The sequence below is a fragment of the Cyprinus carpio genome, chromosome B4 (genome assembly GCF_018340385.1).
Source record: "Cyprinus carpio isolate SPL01 chromosome B4, ASM1834038v1, whole genome shotgun sequence".
Classification (NCBI taxonomy): Eukaryota; Metazoa; Chordata; class Actinopteri; order Cypriniformes; family Cyprinidae; genus Cyprinus; species Cyprinus carpio.
The window spans coordinates 2,238,826-2,263,090 of NC_056600.1; the positions used below are offsets into that span (position 1 = coordinate 2,238,826).

At 34.1% G+C, this 24,265-nt stretch overlaps 1 protein-coding gene across 1 annotated transcript in view; it reads right to left on the bottom strand.

Moving 5' to 3' along the window:
• The window catches only part of ptn (pleiotrophin), a 30,500-nt gene extending 16,573 nt beyond the window's left edge, over positions 1–13,927 (bottom strand). Inside the window, exon 1 of the mRNA XM_042721575.1 lies at positions 13,779–13,927. The gene's annotated coding sequence lies outside the window, so the exon portion shown is untranslated. The remainder of the gene's footprint in view (positions 1–13,778) is intronic.
• Between the last annotated feature and the right edge of the window lie 10,338 nt (positions 13,928–24,265).

Genomic DNA, 24,265 nt, shown 5'->3' on the forward strand with positions numbered 1-24,265 from the left:
AATTTGTAAATAATCTTCCAGCAACACACATGATTTGAGGAATCACTGATATCTGCAGCTCAAACACTGCAGGACGACACACACAAACACACTCAACACTTTAACACTTGACAGTGTCTTCAAATCCCTGACCTGTATGCAGCGAGCAGTCAGTGCTAATAAATCCAGACCTTATTCCCCTGTAGTGATAATGCTGCGGGTCAGAGCGTCAGCGAGGCGTCTGATCTCAGTAAACACAAACCAAACAATCAGATTCATGAGAGAGAAACCCAGTGCAGAGCAGCACTAAGCCTGCAGACTTACACACACACACAGACGGATGGATAAAGCCGCCGGGTCTCCGATAAACCTGCCTGGAACCTGTAATCCCAAATCACTTTCACACACACACACACACACACACACACACACACACACACACACACACACACACAACACACACACATACAAAACCCTCTCAGAGCCGGCAAAAGGAAAATAAATGGGATGTGTGTTGCAAATCGACTTTTTGACATTCGTGTCTTTCCATGAATTTCACTCCAGAGAAAAGTTCAGCCCGAGGGACAGAGTATTAGCTCACACACACACACACACACACACACCAAAAACATCTCTCAGGACATGTCAGGAAGCACAACGCCTCGCCTCACTCGACCCCCAAACACACGGGATGTGTTTCAACAGCACACACACACTCTCTGCTGTACATACTACTGGTCAAAAGTTTGGGATGTTTTTGAAAGAAGTCTCTTCTGCTCAGCAAGGCTGCAAAAATACAGTAAAAACAGTAAAATTATGAAATATTTTTTAGCTGTTTTCTATGTGAATATATGTTAAAATGTCATTTATTGCTGTGAATGTCCAGCATCAGTTCTCCAGCCTTCAGTGTCACATAATAACACAAAAATATTATTAATATTGAAACATTTCTTATTATTATCACATGTTGAAAACATCTGATACACAACATATTTTTGAAAAAAACATTTCAGCATTATTCTTATAAAAATAAAAATCAAAAAAACAGCATCTTACTTGAAATAGAATCTTGTGTTACATTTTAAATGTCTTCACTATTATACATTTCTCTCTCTTTTTTATATTACTGACCACAAACATTTGAATGGTAGCATATCGTGGATTCCACAAAAATATTGGGCAGCGCGACAGTTTTCAGCATTGATTGTTTCTTGAGCAGCAAATCAGCATATTAGAATGATTTCTGAAGATCATGTGACACTGAAGACTGGAGTAATGATGCTGAAAATCAACATAAATAAACAAAAAAAAAAGCATATATAAACATAAAAAAAATATTACACAAATTAAAAAAATATTTCACATTATTACAGTATTTCTTGGATTTTATATAAAAAAATGCAGCCTCGTGAGAATAAGAGACTTAAAACGTAAAAAACAAACAAATTTAATTACTCCAAACTTTTGTCCAGTAGTATGAAGTAACAACTATGTATTGTTGCATAATGCAAACTGCTACCTTTACTATATTTAAAACCAACAGGAATTATGCAGGGCAGTGCGTTTGTTTTGACACCAACACAACGACAACTATTTAAATAACAGTCTTTAGCAGTGCTGTCTGTACCATCTCCGTGTCCCACACCAGGATTCTCAGCAGCATTATTTAGACGTTACGTGTTGGATTGTCTTGTGAGTTTTTCTCGGGCTGATGACAGATGGTGCATTTGGAAGCAGGTGCGTGAACAAAACAATTACATCCAAAACAGAGCAACGGCTCCATCATTAACACCCCCCACCCACGTCCCTCACCTCTTCATCTTTAAAACACGGCCTGCGTTCAGGGCTACTGAAAGATTTATTTTGGTAATGTAAAATGATTCATGCCCATCCCCACAGTGTTCATCAGTTAACAGAGAACAAAGCGAGAAGTAAGCTTGTAAACATGAGGCTCACACCTGCACTAGATGAGCATTCACACCTGTACTCCAGAACACCTGTGTTTATTCAGTGTTTATTCCAGCTGCACTTCAGTGTTTTAAACACTAGATTTATCTGAAATCACTCAACAGTTGTTAACTAATTCACTACACAATATTTGGCAAATTAAAAAAAAAAAAAATTTAATCAGACTTTATTTTTATATTCTCCTCTTATATTTAATTTCAACCTGAAAATTTAAAAATATTTTCACATTTATATATATTTTAAATTAATAAATATATATATATTTTTTAAAAATTATATTATATAGTATTAGTACATTAAGTTAAAATAAAATGAGAAATGTTGCCTTGGTAGCTAGCAGAAAAAAATATAAATAATTTATATATATATAATATATATAATATATATATATATCTAATATTATAGATATATATATATATATATATACAATATAGAGTAATGTATACATTATTACAAATTCGATCTGACAGTTTATAATAAATTGGATTTTAAACTTAAATACACATTAAAAGATTTTACATAACCACAACAACAAAAACAACATAAAAAAAAAACAAAAAAAATCTGAATCAGATACTGCCAGTGTTATTTTCTGACATAAATGTAATCTGAATCAGATACTGCATAAAAAGAAAATTTCTGCTGCCTATTTAAACTCGCATGGCTTATACTTTGTACCAATAAATTTTTATTAATAATATTAAAACTGCAATAAATTTTTATTAATATTTTGAATTTGTTTTAGTAATTTTGTTGATTGTTTTTGTCATCATTTTTTTAAATAATTTTTAGATATATACTATTTTTGCTTACTTAAATTTAAATTATTTTAAACAAGTTAAACAAAATAAAAATGACATATGTCTTTGCATTATATATATAAATGGCGCAGCTCCCTCTTCAGGCACAGTAAGTCCTGGCCTGTCCATTTTTATATTATTATATAAATTATTTATATATATTATATATTATTTATATTATATTATATATCCATAGCAACGCTGAATGCAAGGATTTTGGAGTAAACGCTGAGGCCTCTCAGAGAGTTTCCTCAAATCAAGCAGAGACAGTCGGCGTAAGACCAACATTCATCACAAACCCACAATCTACAAAGAAACAAAGAGTGAAAGAAATGCAATTCCTGAAATTCAGAGAAATGCATCTCTTATTAGAGTTTATTGAGCTTCTCAGGCTTTCCACGGCTGTTGCTGACAGCTCTGATCAGCCTCTAGCCCACACACACACACACACACACACACTCACGCGCACACACACTCAAACCACACACAACACACACACACACACACCACACACACAAACACTCCACACACATAAAAAAACCACACACACACTACACACACACACACACACACACACGCACACACACACACACACCACACACCACACACACACTTCACCAGTATTCTTTATGTTTGATTAACTCGGCTCACCAGTATTCTTTATGTTTGATTGCATCAGAAAACGCAGAAGAGTTTTCTGGTCTACAGTAGCATATAGTTTTATTTAGCTCAATTATCAATTCAACAATCTCAGGGTCTACAGTAGCAACACACACACACACACACACACACACACACACACACACACACACACCTGATAAATATGTATCCCAATAAATTTACATCTGTTTAATGCAATAACATAAAAAAATACTTGGAGAAAGTTATCTATGTGCACAAAACATGGTATTAATGTGGTATACTGTATATATGTATAGCTTCTGTATGCATTGCATAGTCTCTATGTATTTTAAATAGTGTATTCTGCTTCTTTCTACTATATTTTGAAGTTTGCATCATTGATTATATTACTGTCTCATACTGTGAAGTTGTTTTAAAACATTCAGCTGTAGCACATTATAAATAAAAGGTGAGTTCACACTACACTGTGAGGCGAGGATGTAATGAATGTGACAAATAAAAGAAAGCTGAACCATGATCAATCATTGTACATGTCAAAAACATGATATTACCAAGATGCATGTTCAAACTCTTCTGAACAAAACAAGAATCTGTAATGGTTTTACTGGTTATAATGGGAATTGCATTGGTTTAATGGAAACTGTAATGGTCCCTGTGGGTCTCTACTGGTAATTTCTTGCTTTCTCTTGGTTGCCAAGTTAAAACCATTAAATCCTGATGAAATATCAGACACCACTGGACAGAGTTTACAAGTGTCCCAATTCTGCATTAAACTTGGCAGCATGCTGCTGGAAACCATCAATGCGTGTAATGCATTACTAAGATATTAATTACTGTCATTGAATTACTTTTAAGGGATTACTCTGAATTTTACTGTATCTAAATCACATACACCTCATATAAAATCACAAAAAATAATAAAAAAGAAAACAAAACAGCTACACAGTATATAAAACAAAAAATTTGCATCTGAAAATCTATATGTTTTTAAGATAAACTTCTCTCCTTAAATACTTTGGCCAGTTCAAGAATAATTTATGTAAATGTATATTATTTATTTTAAATAATTAAAAGAGCAGTTTTATGTCTATCCTTGTATTATACAGCAATTAGAGACAGAAATCTAATTTAGAAAGTAATAAGTAATGCAATACGTTTTAGAGAGAGTAATTAGTACAGTAATCTAATTACACTGTTGAAGATGTAATACATAGCTAGTAATGAATTTATTTTTTAGACTAACTTACCCAACACTGGAAACCATTGTTTAAATCTATTTTTAATAATTACTATAGTTATATATTTTAAACAATTTTTATTTATTTATCTAGTTTAATCTTATTTTTATTTATTATTCCTAATTATTACTATTTTTTTTTAAGATATTTTACACAATTTCTATCTTTACAATATTACTAATTACAAATCTTCATTAGTTATTTATTAAAAAAAATATATATATAATCTTTTGCTTTTTTATTTTTTTGTAATACATTTTGTACACCATTTTTTCTCTAAACTTTTACAGACGCCCTTCCAATTGTCTATTCTTGTGTTTTTTCATCTTTTTTAGCATAACTTCCCCAAATAACACTGGATGGTTAAGAGCTTCAAAGTCTAAAAGTTGATGGTTTGTAATGATAAAACTCTCCCTGCTAGTTTTATACCCCGCTGTTGTTTGGGATGCTGGACTCTCACAGTCAGTCATATATTAACGGAGGAGTTGTGTTATTTTTGGTCAGCACTTGGAGGGTGTGAAGCAGAAGAAAGCAAGCGACATGAAGGGAGAGAAGGAGTGGGTGTGCTCTTTAAAGAACAGTTCGCTCTGTGAACACACACACACACACACACACACACACGGTGAGGCCGAGGTCACTGCTCTTATCCCACAGCAGCTTCTTCTAACTTCATCTGCACTCAGAAATCAGAAACAGAGAGAGCGGGCGGAGCGGTGGGCGGCGCTGACCCCAACTCCTGACCGCCGCCATTCATCTCCTGCTTTATTTACAGACCTGCGCTTGTTCGTGAACAGCTACAGTCGAGTTTATCAGGTGGACGCGTCCCCGATTAAACTTTCCAAAAGCCCTCCTCTTCCTCGCCGTCTGTTTGTGAAGATATCAGCCAACACAGCTCCACTTTAATCCTACGAGAGGATGAGATCTTATAATCGCTCAGATTAGCTACACCATCCGTCGAGCGCCTTTTAAAATCAAGTTAAAATGCACCGTGACGTCAAGACCCAAAAATGAACATTTTGGCATCATTTACTCCCCCTGTAGTGCCTGGTGTGTTTTCTGTGCAACCCAGAGGGAGAGTATTGTAACACAATGAAAGCTCTGCATTAGAGTAGTCCATATAATTCATGTGTGAAAGACACGCTCATTAAAAGCAATTATTTGCTAAAAATCTACACTAATGCTTTGGTCCTTTAATCTCGAATGACTTCAGAAGGCTTGGAATATTGTTAGAACAAGGGTTTCAATCTTTTAGATGCCATGGACCCCCAAATATGATTAGTTTCGTGAAAGTGACCCCAATCCGAAAATGTAGAAGGAATCTATATACTGTAATGTATTCAAAGATCCAATTTATACTGTGAAAATTAGTAACTTTATTATTAGTAATATTGTGTAAAATTTTATTTGGACAATTTTTAGTGTTTATTATATTATTTTCTACTGAGTTAAGTACTGTAGTGTTATCTGCATTATTAATTTAAATCCATTTTCATTTGTTTATATATTTTACATATTATCTCATGTTTATTTATTTGTGTGACTATTTTTTGGGATTTATTTTAATCCCATTATTATTATTTTTTTGTTTTCAATTTAATTCTTCAGTAATATCTTATTTTAAACTTTTCTAACATGTATCCATTTATTTTAATAATTATTTAAATATTTTTTATTAAATATATTTTTGTATTTCTTTTTTTTATTTAATTTGATTATTTATTTTAATATTTTGTTTTCTTTTTTTGGTTTAACTTTTTATAATTCATTTATTTGTACTTTTTTATTTACAGTTTTTCTACACATTTTTACATTGATCTACTAGCAAAATCCCAAAGTAGAATAGTTTAATAGCCATATTTTTCTAACATTTACTTATTTATTTTAATCAAATTTAACCAATTATTTGTCATTTTTCCATTCAAACGACACCCCTGGATAGCAAACAAAATACAACTAAAATACAAGTAATATCATACTAACTCACAATTACAACTCAATTCCAACTCCAATGTCTTTTGTGTCCACTGCAGACACAAATGATGACAGACACTTGGCTGACCTCTTCCTTCAGCCACAAACCATCAATCATAAACTGTTTACGTGCTCCAGGTATTGATGACACAAAAGCTCATTAAATCAACAAACAAACTGATTGGGTATAATCCATAATTTCCCCGGAGCATCGGCCGGACCCTCGTCTCACGTCCCCGGCCTCTTTAATTGGGTGTCAGCTGTAATGACTCGAGGGCCTCGGAGAGAGACAATAAAAATACATGTGGGCCGCAACATTAGAGCAGAGTCTCTATTATTATCAGTGTTCACTACAGAGGCTCTTAAGGTGAGATGTGCATTACGTGTGCGTGAGTCAGCGGGCCACAACACCCCATTAAACACTTATTCTGGCCCACTGCGTCGGCCTATTAGCCCTGAGATTACACATGCTCTGTCCACCCCCCATACAGACCGCATTCCCTCTACATAATGATCTCACACACACACACACACACACACACACACAGTCAGCTGCTTTCAGAAAACTCAACGTTTCTCCACCTACACACTCTTAAAAATACAGATCTTCATTAGAATCAGTGGTGCCATTAAGAGCCTTCAACATCAATTCACAATATTGGAAAAGGTTCTTTAGATTATTAAAATGTTCTTCACACTAAGACAAAATAGTTCTTTTGACAACTGATCACTAAAAGATTCTTTGGGGAACCAAACATGGTTCTTCTGTGGCATCGCTGCAAAAATACCAGTTTTGAACCTTGGCTTTAAAAATGTACAAAGCACCAACAAAAATAATATTATACATGTGTAAAATATTATTTGGAAAATCATTCTAGTACATTATGTTATTTTTGCTCATTACAGCACTGTATTGTCAGTGGTATTATTTATTTATTTTTTAAAATCTATTTCTTAGTATTTATTTACTTAATCAAAAGTTATTTATTTATTTTACTGTATTTTGTATTTTTTCTTCACTATTTTCATCTCTTTTTTTCTCATTTTTTATTTCCACTGGGAATGTATATATATATATATATATATATATATATATATATATATATATATATATACACACACACACTATGGACTTTTTTTGTAATTTAATTAATTTTTGGGGGGTTTGATGCTGACATCATCTATCCCTCATTCAAGCTCCGCCCCTCCACATGTAACGCCCACTTCTCATGATCCACTCAATCACTGGTGGATTAAGGGCTCTACTTTTTTATTTATCACCCTACATCCTGCTTTCCTCTGAAGTATATCCGATCACTGAAGGAAAACGCACCGGTTTCCAGAGCTTTGAGAGACCTAAACTGTTCCTCTCTGAAAATATATTCACAAAATCTATAAAAGAAAAAAAAAACACCCAAAAAGAGAAAAAGAGAATATAAAAAAAAAAATGTTTTCAATAAAGCATAACAGGTGGAGCTGAGCTGCTCTTCTGTGGCACTACAGCATCACCGAACGGATCGGGTTTCTGAAACACTCCCTCGTCTGTCATTGGTCAGATCAAGGAATAGCCCCGCCCACAACCACACCACTGGTAGAAGTAATGTTTCTTCCGGCTTGGCCTACAAAAATACATCACCACCAGCATTAGTTCAGTTTCAGATAATATTTTAGTTATTAAGATTTTTCTTTTTATTAATATTTTGAATTTGTTTATGTTCTGTTTTCATTCTGATTTTAAAGTAATAATTTTTTTTGTCATTTTTATTAGTTTTTGTTTATTTTTTAATTATGTCTATATTTTCAAAAAATTTTAATAAATCTTAAAATTACAAAATTTAAATCAATAATTTTTAATACCATTATTCACTCATAAACACGTTACTAAGGAATTTAACAATTTAGTTGACTATAATAGCACTGGTGGTCATAGACCAGTATGTCAATCTATAAGGCTATAAAGTGTTATATTATTCAGTATTTTTTTTTTTTTTCTCATGTGTTCTAAGGTTTTTATGGTTTTAGTTGACTATAATAGCACTGGTGGTCATAGACCAGTATGTAATGTGATTTCAGAAAGTATTTGAACATAAAAATTTCCAAATTTGAATAATTTCCTGATGTTTCTAGCCTTTGACTTTGGGATGATTTCCTCCTGGTATCTGTTTTTAACAGACCTAATGTGTGTTCATTAACAGCCACTGAGTCACTCAATCTATCAATCACTCCACTTACTTCACGGCTTCTTTTCTTTCAGTCTCGGGTGACTTCATACTGAGAGACAATCATCTCACTTCATTAGACAAACACAAACAAGCCAGCGCTCCCACAGGGACACCAACAGAAAGACGGACAGAGAGAGAGAGAGAGAGAGAGAGAGAGAGAGAGAGAGAGAGAGAGAGAGAGAGAGAGAGAGAGAGACGGGTGATCCAGGTGATCAATAATCAGATCCCAGTCATCTCAGATAAACAACCCAATGAGCCTAAGGATGATTGCATTTTATTTCCACCACCAGGAGCCATAACTAGAAAATCTATTATTATCGATGTTGGAAACAGTTTTAGCTGCTTAATCTTTTTTTTGTGTTGGAGTTCTTAGAAGAAATTAACATTTTTATTAAAAACATTTATAATGTTACAAAAGATTTCTGCTTCAAATAAATGCTGTTCTTTTGACGTTTCTATTCATCAAAGAATTCTGAAAACATCGTTTCCATAAATTCAGCTTTGCATCACAGGAATAAATTACATTTTAAAGTATATTCAGATATAAAATGGTTATTTTAAATTATAATAATAATAAATGTGTTTTTTTTTACTGTATTTTTGATTAAATAAATCAGCTTCGTGAGCATAAGAGACCTCTTTCAAAAACATTTAAAATCTTATTTTACATTTAATCATTTTAGCAGACGCTTTTATCCAAAGCGACTTACAAATGAGTTGAAAAAATTATTGAAATATGGTTTCCATAAATTCAGCTTTGCATCTCAGGAATAAATTACATTTACATTTAGTCATTTAGCAGATGCTTTTATTCAAAGCGACTTACTAATGAGGACAATAGAAGCAATCAAAACTAACAAAAGAGCAATGATATGCAAGTGTACATGACAAGACTCGGTTATCCTAACACAGTACACGTAGCCAGTTATTTTATACATGTATATATATATATATATATATATATATATATATATACATATTATACACACACACACACACACACACATACCAAAAGAAAAAACAAGTAGATAGAATACAAAAACAGAAAGCTAGTGTATTTTTTTACATTTATATTACATTTAAAATGAAGTAAAATTACATTTTAAAATATATTCAAAAAGAAAAATGTAAAATAAAACATTATTTCTTATTAAACTGATCAAAAGTGACATGCATAGACATTCATATTATAAAATATTTATATTTCAAATAAACGTTGTTCTTTCTATTCAGTACTCTGAAATAAAATTATCCAAATTTCCACAAAAACATTGTGCAGCACAACTCTTTTCAGCATTGATAATAATCAGAAATGTTTCTTGAGCAGCAAATCATCATATTAGGATGATTTCTGAAGATCATGTGACACTGAAGACTGGAGTAATGATGCTGAAAATACAGCTATTCATCACAGAAATAAATTACATTTTAACATATACTCTTACAGTAAAGAGCTATTTTAAAATTGTAATAATTTTACACAATTTTTACTGTATTTTGGACCAAATAAATCAGACTTGGTGAGCTCTTTCAGAAACAATAAAATCAATCCACAGTTCAGCAGTGCTTCGTCCAAACTAAGAATAAAACTTGTGTAACCACAGACCACTGCTTGTTTCATAACGGCATCAGTTACATCATCATCATCATCATCATCATCATCATCGTCATCGTCAATCAAGTCAATGGAGTCATGTGTCAGTTCAGAGAGAGATCTGTGTATTCCCCACTGGTGCACACGAGTGTGTGTGTTTCCATGGAACATCCTTCTGAGAATCCAAACTCTGTGTGTGTGTGTGTGTGTGTGTGTGTGTGTGTGTGTGTGTGTGTGTGTGTGTGTGTGTTCCTTACACAAGCAGGGCTGTTATTCTCCATCGGCCTCCTGCACCTTAGCGACCCAATGTATGAGAAAGCGGCCTCAAGCTGCTTGAATGAAAAGAGGGAATCGAACAGAACAGACAGAGAAATGCAACAACCCCCCTGCACCTCTACCCAGCATGCTTTTGTGTTTGGATGTGTATATAACCACCAGTTCCCACACAGTCGACCAGATCCACGGGAGATTAATCTCCACTGATCTCACACTCTCAAAATAAAGCTTCCAAAAGAGAGTTTCGCAGCGATGACACTGAAGAACCAGTTCTGCTTACTCAGAGCTCAGTTCTTATTAAAAGAAGTTTTTAATAATCTAAACTATGGAAGCTTTTTTCCACCACGGCATTAAAAAATATATATAAAAAAAGTACATATGATTTTTTTATCTCACAATTCTGACTTTTATCCCCTCGCCATCATGAGAACTCGCTATTCTGAGAAAAAAGACTGAATTATGAGATATAAGCAATTCTGAGCAAAAAGTCAGAACTGTGTTCAAAATATAAAATATAAACTTTGAATTCTGAGAGAAAAGTCCAAACTATGAGATATAAACTCGCAAATGGCCGAATTGTGAGATTTCAACTTGCAAATCTAAGAAAAAAGTCAGAACTGTGAGATACTAACTTGAAATTCAATTGTGAGATATAAACTCACAATTTTTGAGAAAAAAAGACTGAAATGTAAGACAAAAACTCGTAATTATGGGAAAGAAGTCCAAACTATGAAATATAAAACTCGCAAACTCTGAGAAAATAGACCGAATTGTAAAATATAACCTAAAAACACAAATCAAAAAAAAAAAGACTGAATTGTGGGATTCAAACTTCAAACTCTGAGAAAAAAGTCAAAATTGTGAGATTTAAAGTCACAATGACATTATTTTTTGTTTTGTGGTGGAAATAAGCTTCCACACTAAAGAAACTTTCTCCAATATAAAGAACCCTTTGTGGATTGGAAAGATTCCATGGATGTTAAAGGTTCTTTATGGAACCATCAAAGCCAAATAAAGAACCTTTATTTGTCCAGTAGTGCCTCACTATGTGCTGGGAATGATTCAGGTTAACCTCCATCAACAGCAAAGCCTCCATTACAAAATAAAATAACAGTGACTCACGTCTCCTAATAATTGAGTCATAACTTGGTCTGGACGTGAGAGAAGGACGGTGAGAGACGGTTCATCTGAGCAGGACTCGTTCTGATAGGTTAACTGATAACTATAGCAACAGCAGCGGCATTGAGGCCCGATGCTCGGCGCTCACAGGGTCACACGGCACCCCGCTTATTCTCATTCCAGTCAGGAACGACCCACTTCACACACCACCCTGGGAAAAACGGCCTCTCTAAAACACACACACACACACACACATGCACTACGTGCGGACGTCTGAATGCAGACAGTACACCCACACACACAAGGCACTCTCAAAAGACGACGCAAGCCGCTGAGATCTGCAGAGGTTTCACCTGTCACTGTGAGGAGAGGAGGAGCATGAGATGTGTGTTGATAAGGAGGAAGGTAAAACTCTCTCTCTCTCTCTCTCTCTCTCTCTCTCCTGTCGTCCCAGAGGGGATGTTCCTGCACAGATGTGGGCCGGACAGATAAAAGGTGGACCACGGCAAACCCATTTAAATGCTTTTCTAAGGAAACACTTTGAAGTTTAAACAGGAAATGCATGCTTTCCTGCATAACAATGTCATTTACATCATCTGACCAAGACGTAAAGAAAAACACGGGAAACATCGACCGCTGAATCTCACGAAACATGTCAGATTTCACTCCAAAATCAGTACAAAAAAATAAGAAATTATATTCCGCAATAATAGAACATTTCAGATTTCAGACATTTCTGCATTTTTTGCAGAAAAATATCATCACTTTGATGCAAAAATATATATCATATTATATATTTAAAACAATATATAATTTTAAATATTTAAATTTAAAAACAAAATTGAAATTAAAAAATTATATAATATGTATTACTGTTATACAAAAGAAATTACAATATTACAGTAATAAGAATTTAATGAGAATCAGCATTCAGAATAATGATACATTCCAAGATTTTCAGAATCCACAAGATTTTTTGCATCATGAAATTATTTTAACAACAATTTTCACAATCTGTAGTTACTGTAATGCAAAATAATGTGTAGTATATAGCCTATATATATAAACCAATGTTATATAAAATGTTTAGATTTTTTTTAAATGTGTATTATATTGTATTTATTAAAAAAAAAGTATTTCAATTTAAAAATAAAATTTAAATTTAAAACATTGCATATTTATTACTGTAACAAAAAAATACAATATTACAACAATTAGAATGAAATCAAAATCAACATTCAAAATAAGGATAAATTAAAAAATTAAGAAATTTTAGGGTCAATAAGATGTTTTGCATCTAAAAAATTAAAAAAAAAAATAAAATATACTGCAATGCAAAAATAAAAAATATATATATATATATATATATATATATATATATATATATATATATATATATATATAAAATACATATAAAAAAAAATAAAAAAAAAAAAAAAAAAAAAAAAAAAAAAAATCTAAAATCAAAAATAAAAAAAAAAAAAAAAAATACAAAAAAAAAAAATAATAATAATAATAAAAATAAATATAAAAAAAAATTAAAAAAAATAAAAATGTAAAAATACATATAAAAATAAATTAACTAAAATAAATTTAAACATAAACAGTATTTGTACCATAATACAAAAAAAAAATACTGTAATTACAATCTAATGAAAATCAGAATAATGAAACATGCTTACTGTAATACCATAAAAATACTATAAGGTGGTGAAATGTCACTTGGACATATTTTCTTGAGACTGAGCCCATAACCTTCAGTAATGCTCTCCAACCAGAGCAGAAACACTTTGGAAAAACTTTAACTTGCATTATTTTTTCATTTCGGGATCTGAGGAGACATTTGCTCAAGCTTTCTCCAAGAAAACACTTGAGAAAAGACCTTGTTTGGCTTTAAACGAGCGCAGAAGTTGTGAATTCAGCATTACGGCAGCTCTGAGCTTCGAGACGGAGGTTTAAAGTTACGTACCTGTCGTCTGAGGAATAGTTTGCTGTTTCTCTTCCTAATTCCACCTGTTTGCCCTCTTTGTTTTTCTTTTGATCCTCCTGTCTCTCTCTCTTTATCTCTAGCTTTCTATTTCCACCAGAGAGCCGTGCTAATGGTGTCTGTAATACAGACATGAGAGAGTGTGTGTGTGTGTGTGTGTGTGTGTGTGTGTGTGGAGGGAGGGATTGTTTGTGTATTTGCCGCGAGCTGAAAGCCCAGCTGACTCGTGATCACACTCTCATTTATACAAGGTCATTCCAGGGATGAGAGAGAAAGAGAGATGCTGAGAGAGAGAGAGCTGTCTGTTAGTCAGAGTGTGGATAAAAGTATGAAAGGAAACAGAATATATTCTGTCTGCTGCGTGAAATTAAACTCCAGCACCTTTCACTCGATGAAGTTTCCCTCGACACACACCAGACCAGCCGTATAACATGGTTTCAAACGAGCAGCATCACATAAGAAGATTGTCTGGTGTAAATGCATTTCTTTCAGCTTACTCTGGTACAAATAAATCAAGTCTTCTGTCTGAAAACAGGCCAGCAGCAGCACTCCAAACACCTGGCAGTGGTCTCAAACCCACACACACACACACACACACACACACACACACACACACACACACATACACACACACAAATGATAGAAATAATCTCAGCACACAAGAGATCTACTGGTGTCTTACAGCAGTTTTCTGCAGGCACATGGACGATCTTAACCCTGGCAGCCTGAGATGTGAAATTATAGTCAGAATTTTTTTTTTATAAAATATATATATATATATATATATATATATATATATATAATACTGTAATACAAAATAATAATAAAAATATTACAGTAATTAGAGCATAATGAGAATCAACATTCAGAATAACGATAAACTTAACGACAAATAAAATGATTTTTTAGAATTAATGTGATTTTTTTTGCATCCTGACATTATTTACATGACAACAAAACATTTCTAAATAATCACTGTAATTGATTACTGGAATTAATAATACACTGGAATTAATTACTGTAATACCAAAAAAGTATTTTACATTGTATATATTAAAATCAATATATCATTAAATATTTTAACTTATAAATAAAACAGAAATTTCTAACATTCCATAATATATTATATAATATTAGTCTAAGAAATAACTTTTATTGAACTTTTAGACAAAAAAAAAAGTATGTGTGATATATATTTGATATATCAGGCCTTTATGGCTCATATAGTCTGAAAGAATGAAGTAAAAACAGCTACATTTTATTCAGAGACTGAAGCTGAGCAAAAATATGCAATTTGGTGCAGATGCTGATATTTCTATGATGAAATTCTAATCTTTATAACAGATACTGAAATAAAATGATATAAATATCAGTTGTCACTCTTCACAAATTTCTATATCTCCAATAATATGTCTTAGTGAGATGAGACTGAAATGCTCCAAACATATAATGCAATGATTGAGAGATGAAGAAATAAAGGCTCCTCAGAAGATGTGAGATGTTCTGGAGGCTTGTGAAGATCATTCCTCCGCTGAGGAACAGTGAAAGTAAAGCTTCTGCAAACAAATGTTCCTCAAAAGATCCTGATGATCAGATTTGAGACTCTAAAACATGATTGATGGAGAATCAAGTAAAGCTGAGCTGCTTCAGTCCAGTAAGTGTTCAACTAAATTATCACTCCAGTTATTCTCACGTTTCCTTGATATAAATCAGATATGAGAGCAAAAAACACGTGAAGCACCAGCTGAAGCAGGACTTTTACTTGCTTAAAAAATCTAAATTATGAATCAGACGACAGAAGGCGTGAAGTAGATTGTGGGCAACAGGTTTAACAGCAAAGTTTTGATGTTGATCATTTAATTGAACAATACAGGCTTTATAGGGTTAAAAGTTGGTGCCCAGCTGCAACAAACCCCATACTGTATACACAAACACACAGATGTTAACGTTTAGCCAACATGTGAACACAAAGCTTGTGTTGCTGCTATTGAACCTGACTTATTAGACTCCAGCCGTAGAAGTTAAAACACAAAGAGTTAAATGACTCGTTATCAGCCCAGATATTCCCTTACTTCAACAAAAGGATCGCAGAAGGAAGCGCTAAACGAAACATCTGTAATAAGTCATCAGTCCAGCTGGAAAATCCATCTGTGATCCTACCAAGAGAGAGAAAAATCCGGCGCATGAAGACAATCACTTCAGTATGAAATATTAATACAGGCAGTCAGGGACAGAGACGCTCTCAACACCTGCAGAAACACGTCTCTCCTTCCTCCTCTCATTTCCTGCTCATGAATAATACACTTCTATCTGCATCCCTCCATCTCCCTTTCTTTCCTTCCTTCTCTATGTGTTTCTTCACTTCTCTTCTTTGCGAGGAAAGCCCAGAGAGCACGAGGTCGCGTCTGATCTGAATACGGCCTTCTGTTATTTACAAGCACGCCGTCCTTCCATGGGACCTCCGCAGCCTTTGAGTGCGTCTGATGAAACCGAACGAAATACCAAAAACATCCCTCTACCTCAAATCTCTCTGCACATTCGCATGCATCAACACAAACTCGCTTGCATCACTGATGATGCAGGTCTGTTTCTGATGATATGAGACACATCAGCATCAGCTGTCTGTCAGGCTTCACTCATACTGGGGACAATAACAAATAAGACCTAGCTGTGCAGAGTCATTCTTTATCTGTATCTGTGTTGGTTTCTTATGTTTATGAAAAACTCAATGCAAAACAAAAAGAATGAAAAGAGTAATACTGTAACAATCTAATTTAAAAGTCATGTTTTTTTTTTGTTTTTGTTTTTTTAAATCTAATCATTCGTTTCATATGAATTTTGAAACGTAATGTGAATTTGAATTAGAGATATAATAATTACTGCTTTTGACAACCTGGAAGGGTATTTAAAAAAAAAAAGATTTAATTAATTTTCCCCTCGCATATTGACTAAAAAATCAATTTTTATTCAAATAAACAAACTATTTTTATTTAATGACTCTAAAAAACAAATATATATATGTAAAACAAATATATATTAATATCTATATCTAAAAAATATATATAATAATATATATATTTTTTTTTTTTTTTTTTTTTTTTTTTTGTGTTAATAGAGCCAAACAAATCAAGTCCGAAGGAAGAGCTAAGCAAAAAATTTTTAATAATATATACATCAATAATATAAAATTTACAAACTGAAAATGCTTTTTTAAAATGTTTTATATTTTATTTTATTTTATAATTTTTTTTAACATATTTTTAAATATGTCCGAACAGAACAAGTCAGACTTATTTACAATGCTACACAGTTTACCCACAATGCAACACACACAGCACCGATTTCACTTCAGACTAACACAATAAGCCGCTTGAGGCCATGTGTCTCTTACTGCGGGTAAGTGATCTTAACCCAGTAACCCTGATCAAATCACTGTAATGAACAGCAGCAACATTCATAAAAGAAACTAATGTTCAATAAATATTAATTAATATTAATCTGAATAAAGTATAATTCATTAGTCTAACTGTGTGCGTGACAACTTCAGATGCGACTAATCAAATCAGAAATGAGTCTGAACTCTATTTTGTAAAGTGAATTAATCTACCGTCTCTCTCTCTCTCCACCGATGCATGTCTTTCCGTCTCTGGCATGTATTTATGAGTCCATGTTTGTCTTTTTGAGCTCTGAATCTCATTAATGCAGTACACGATGGTTAGAGCTTAGAAACCGCAGGAACATGAGCTAATAGTTTTGCATAATTCAGTACAATGGTTGTAATGATAAATAAATTGCTTCATTTTCTCGCTGTCGAACGTAATTTGCTTTTCATTGTAAACGTGTATGTGGTACCAGGTTGATCTCGCTGAGGTGCTCATCCGCCGTGTCCTTCTTACATAGAGCGACTAAAGGAAACAAGTCAGAAAAAGCAGAGGAAATCAAATTAAACTCCAAGCTAAACACACACACACACACACACACACACCGATTTGATTTCTCTTGTTGTTAAAAGTAAGTCGGATAATGAAAGGACGGGTAAAGCCTTCACAAAGTTTTATGCTAAAATCCTCCTCCAAACTTTGAATCTTCATTCAGCCAAGAAACAATCTGCAGGCCGTCGAGCGCATCCATGTGATGCCAGATTCTGAATAATTAGCACTTTTGGAAAGAAGCGTGTGTGTGTGTGTGTGTGTGTGGTGACTGAAAAACCCCTCGAAGCGGTTCAGATATTAAAACCACGAGTCGGCTGTTGCTTTGCATATTTCACTGCATGTGCTCAGAAATCTGCTGTTTCGCACTGATCCAGAAAAACCAAGTCAAACTGAGAGTTTAAAACGCTGTAGAAACACACACACACACACACACACACACACACACACACACACACAGATGTATTAAAGGACGTCCCATAAACAGCATCAGTGACATGCTGTCCACTTCCACAGACAATCATTTTGACTCATCAAAACAAGCAGAAAGCAGTTATGGTACAGTAAAGCAAGTGTCCCTGAGTGTATATGTTTTCAGTTCGAGCACCTGCATGAATTATTCATTAAAAACTTGCCTAAATCATTGTTTTGAGGTGCATCTTCTGTTCTAGGTGGATGAACTTCTGCTGATGTTATTTCTTTGTGTTGCTCCATGTAAACAGTGTTTTACTGATAGTTGCGTTATGTTCCTTTGTGGTATCGTGGCATGTATCATGTAAAGTTCATAATTTCATTATATTCCTTCCTCCAGTGAAAAAGTGATCTGGGCTGAATCACGAGAGAAATCTGCACAGATCAAGCACCGTTTACAAGCCAAAACAGCTCTGAACAAATATGTGTGAGGATTTTGATGTAACAGGAGACTTTTTTTTTTTTTCTTTTCTGGAGGAAGTGTTATTATGGATTATGGACTCGTATTTTAGCCAGAAGCAATGTTTTGAAAATAAAACATCTTAATGATAGATTTGTGTCAGCTTTTGTCTTCTCCAGATGTTAACTGATGGACTGGAGTGTCTGTGGATTATTGTGATGTTTTTATCAGCTGTTTGGACTCTCATTCTGACGGCACCCATTTACTGCAGAGCATCCATTGATGAGACACTGATGCAGCGCTACATTTCTCCAAATCTGATGAAGAAACAAACTCATCTACATCAGGGATGGCCTGAGACTAGAGTGAGTAAGTTTTCAGCACAGTTTCATTTTTGGACGAACTATTCTTTTGATTCTTTCATTTAATGTAAACGTAACAAAACTCACTTGGAAAAAATGGCCCTTAAAATCTTGAATTAATAAAAAGACTTACTGTATCAAAACATTTGATAAAAAACAGTTTGTGTTGGTTACTGGTTACAAATTACTCAGAAGTCAACATGGGCAGGTCATGTGACGTCCACATCCTAATAAGCCATGAACAAAACTACACAAGGAAGAAAAAAACATGCAACCAAGTAAAACTTATACAAATACTGTGATGCAAACCCGGTGAAAAGCGCTGCTACACTGCTGAAACCGTACAACGATTCTCTGCACACAGAGGAGATCCTAATATCCCATTACTGAGCGGAGCATCTCAGTATGAAATGTTATTAAACAGAGCTGGATTACACAGCAGCCGGCTGTAATCTCTAATCTAACCTCAGCGCTGCCCACATAATCCCCAGGATTACAGACAATAAAAACTTCAATCTCTTTAAACACTGCTTTAAACTTTGAGCACCTTCTCAGAGCTCGTGCTTATGAATCGCATGCATTATTAATCAGAATATATTAGCTCTTATAAATTTAAATACTTAGATGCACACGGATTGTGCATTAATTTCCATGGCAACCCCGAGCCTGACATTGGAACTCAATAACATGATCTTTCCTCCCAAATGAGTTATTTAATGAGGAGGAGGAGGATTTCATTTAATCCGCTTATATATTAGCAAAGTCAACAGAAAGTTGCTCTTTTATTTCATTAAAGCCATAAGAATATTATTGCTGGAGAATGTTCTAGTCTCTCCATCATCAGAGGTTCATCTCCGCTTTCGGAAACACAAGTGCATGTGAAACACTAAAGATGCATGCAATGATGTGCACGCACAAGCATGGTTTATTTTCTCAAATGCATTGATTGAGAAGTCTAGTTTCTTGTCAATAACTGAATCATTAGATAAATGTAATCAATTCCAACAACATTTTGGCACCACATATATCTACATCTTTTACTCATTAGTATGTGTGCAAGAAATAACGGATTCATTTATCAAGTTCACCTTCATCAGTTCAAGCTGCATGAAATATACGGTCATGCCGACCTGTAAAATCAAGAGTCAATGATTCAACAAACTCAATAAAGCACCTTATAGCCACAGACCAACCACCAACATGAGTCAAATGATTAACCCGCCCACTTCCTGTCTGCTAACCGCACATACATCACTGCTGATCACAATCAAACGCAGTGGGTCGCCGTGTATCGAACCAACCTCCAATCAATGAGTGCTTACTGGACAAGGTTTCCCCTTCCTCTTTCTCTCATATATTACGAAGAGGATCGCAGGGATGACTTGCTTCCTGTCAAATCTATTAAGACGAATAAAGACACATCAGTCATGACAGCCAGAGGAGGATATTAACTAACACTTCTTACTCCGTTTCTAATCTCCTGAATAATAAAACCATGTTACATCATGTGGGAAAGTGGATTATAAACACTCATCATTCTGTAATCGCTGCGTCTTCTAAACCGCAACATATTTGCTGAAAATAATCTTGTCATTTGATATTCCCCTTCCCAGTATAAACAAATATTGAAACATACAAATACAAACAGTTCCAGGTGTGATGAAAGCTTGAGAAACACTTCACACCAAAATCAAAAGAAAAACAGAAATGAAAATGAATTTGATTTATAAATGATAAACATATATCCAATTCTCACTCCAGTAATTAAAAAAGAATAAATATTTGCAGATATTTTAAAATGAAGTATCTAATATTTATATTTCAATAAAATACAAATTATATTAAATATAATTATTCTAATGTATTTATATTTTATATACAATTATATAAACATATTACATTTATTAGTAATATAATATTATATTCATTTATATTCATATATATGCACACATACATAAATAATATATATATATTATATGCATTATTAATTTTGTTTACATTATATATGTACGTGTACTGTGTACGTGTATTTATTATGTACATGTAAATACACCTACATACAGTATATATTTTGAAAATATTTACGTTTATACATTTATATATTCATATTCTTATATTTTATATCATATATAAATATATTTAATATATATATAACATATTTTTCTTAAAAATATACATGCATGTGTTTGTATTTTTATACACATAATGAATATACAGAGTATACACACATATATTATGTAAATAAAAACTTTTATTTTGGATGCGATTAATCGCAATAAATAGTGAAGTTTTTAATTTTTGTTGAATTTATTTAATTAAAAATAATTTATTTAAATTTTGTGACTGTCCTTAATAATAATAAGAAGAAGATTTTGCAGGAGGAAGCGTGCTTAATTTCTAATATGAATAATAGGCTTTGTTTTCTTTCTGCGAATCCTAACTTCTTATAAATTAATTTTTTCCTTTTTCATTTAAGAGTGAAACATGACCCAGCATTTCTTTAAGAGACTCAACCAATATCTTAAACGACTTACCGAGAGGAGTAAATAGGTTTGGGAGTTTTTAAATTACTGGGTTTAAGATGAGAGATGAATTTGATCTACAGAGAGAATGAGTCTGGTCTACCGAGAGAAATATGAGACATTTGTGTAACTTTAATAAAGTTCCTATGGCCTGCTGCTCCGTGCTGCGTGCTGTAATTGCTAGATGAGGCATTCCTGCTTTGCATCCCAGCAGATCGTGTCTATATCTACCCACGCAGGGGAAACGGCGGCCGTCTGGTTACCTGAGCAACGAATTTCCTCTGTCCCTCCATTCATCACCCTGCACTGCAGTGTGATCCTCAAACACACACAGTTTACACAGCCATCTTCACACCGCGCAAAGACACGTTCAGGAACTCTCTGTTCTCATGTGCGGACTGACACTGCTTGAACAAAAAATGCATTGTGAGAGATTACTTTGACTCATGCAAGCAATTTGACTCAAAGTCGTAATTTCCTGTTTTAAAATTATACCGTACTTGGCAAAATTTTAGAATAATTACAATTTTTTATATCTATGAAAGAAGTCTCTTCTTCTCACCAAGGCTGCATTTATTTGATTAAGAATACAGTAAAAATGTTGAAACATTTTTAGAATTTAAAACAACTCTTTTCTATTTGAATATATTTGAAATTATAATTTATTTCTGTGATGCGCAGCTGAATTTTCAGCATCATTAGTCTTCAGTGTCACATGATCTTCAGAAATCATTCTAATATACCGATTTGCTGCTCAAGAAACATTTCTGATTATTAGCAATGTTGAAAACTGCTTGAAATTCAACTTTTGTACTCGTTCTGCACCATTTAAGCATGAATATCATGTGGCTTGTGTGTTATTACTTTTCTAAACGACGAGTCTAACCATTTTCTCTTGGCGGATAAATGTAAGTGAAAATAATCCCATACTTGCATACACCCGAGCCATATCTACAGAGACATGTATGGAGCCTTTTCACTTGTTCCTGTAAGCAATTTGCTTCAGAAAAACCTACAGTAAGAAGAATCAAGTTGTTTTGCCGTTTGGTTTGGTGCCACCAGTGGCACAGAAATTGCTTAGAGCAGCTCTAAGTATAATTGCATGTGTACGTGTTTGTGCTGAAATTCATGTTGAAATTCATCGCTCTCTACCTGATTGTGTGCGTGTGTCCCAGCTCTACAGTAGAAGCTGACTGCTGCAGATCACAGTGAGCGTGAGCTCTGAAACCCAATCTCCATGTGCACCCAGAGATCTGGTCCTTTCTCCATCTCGCCAGCACAGAACATGCGTTTCTCTATATTGCCCTGGAAGAAAAAACCTCAATGTGAGACATCTCTAGGTACAAATTAATCCTCCGAACACAACCTACAAGTGTTTTTTTTAAAGACAGGTAAGATTGCAGGGGTGAGCGATTCGGCTCAAATGCGCTGCTGTCATCTCTGTTTTTCTGAACTGATGTTACACCTTTAAAAAGCACGATTGTGCAGCTTGAACACTGGCCATCTCATGCCTTTGTTCCTCAATCCCTGAAGCCAGATCCATATAGCATCCACCAGAGGATAACTATATTGCTCAAGTTGCATGTTTGACATGTTTCTGGTCTTATTTTGAGCACTTTATCAATGCATGTTATTCCCCACTCAGCTGCTGATGGATTTCATTGCTGTCTAGGAGAAACAAGTGAGGTCAGTAAAGGAAAAGTTCATGCAAAGATTTGCTAAAAATGTAATCACCCTCGGGCCATTCAAGACGTAGATGAGTTTGTTTCTTCATCAGATTTGGAGAAATGTAGCATTCATCACTTGTTCAGCAATGGAACCTCTGCAGTGAATGGGTGCCGTCAGAATGAGAGTCCAAACAGCTGATAAAAACATCACAATAATCCACACCACTCCAGTCCAGTTCATAAACTAAGATCTTGAGAAGTCAATATCAGCATGTTTGTAAGAAACAAATCTATCATCAAGTTTATTTTCAAAACATTGCTTCTGGCTAAAATTAAACTCCATACTCCATAAAAATGCTTCCTCCAGTGAAAAAAATCTCCTGTTGTCCCTCACATTAAAATCCACACATATTTGTTTAGAGCAGTTTTGGCTTGTAAACAGTACTTTGTGCAGATTTCTCGTCTGATTCAGGAGATATCTGCTTTTTCACTGGAGAAAGCCATAATATGTATAGAAAACTTGTATTTTAGCATTGGTTTCAAGTTGAAAACATCTTAATGATGGATTTGTTTCTTTTGGCTTCACAAGATGTTAATTGATGGACTGGAGTGGTGTGGATTACTTGTGATGTTTTTATCAGCTCTCATTCTGACGGCACCCATTCACTGCAGAGGATCCATTGGTGAGCAAGTGATGGAACGCTGAATTTCTCCAAATCTGATGAAGAAACAAACTCATCTACATCTCGGATGACCCGAGGGTGAAGACATTTTCATTTATGGAAGACTATTCCTTTAAAGAGATCTCACCTGAGGTTTTTTTTTCCCGTGAGACAAGACCAGAATTAGATATGAATGTGTGCCTGTTTTGAAGTATTCCATTACCCACAACAACCTGGACAGATGCGCTTGCATATCAAGAGCCCTTTCAAGAAAACTTTGCATCTTTGCCCCTGGCATTGATGGTCTGTTTGTCTATATATCCCAGTGTTCATCACAGAGATGAGACATGGGCTGAAAAGGTGACTGGCACTTTGTAAGCAGCTCTGGTCCATCTGGTGAAATTGTGCATTTAATCCAATTTCTGCGATGGTCTGAATTCATGTGTGAAAGCTGAA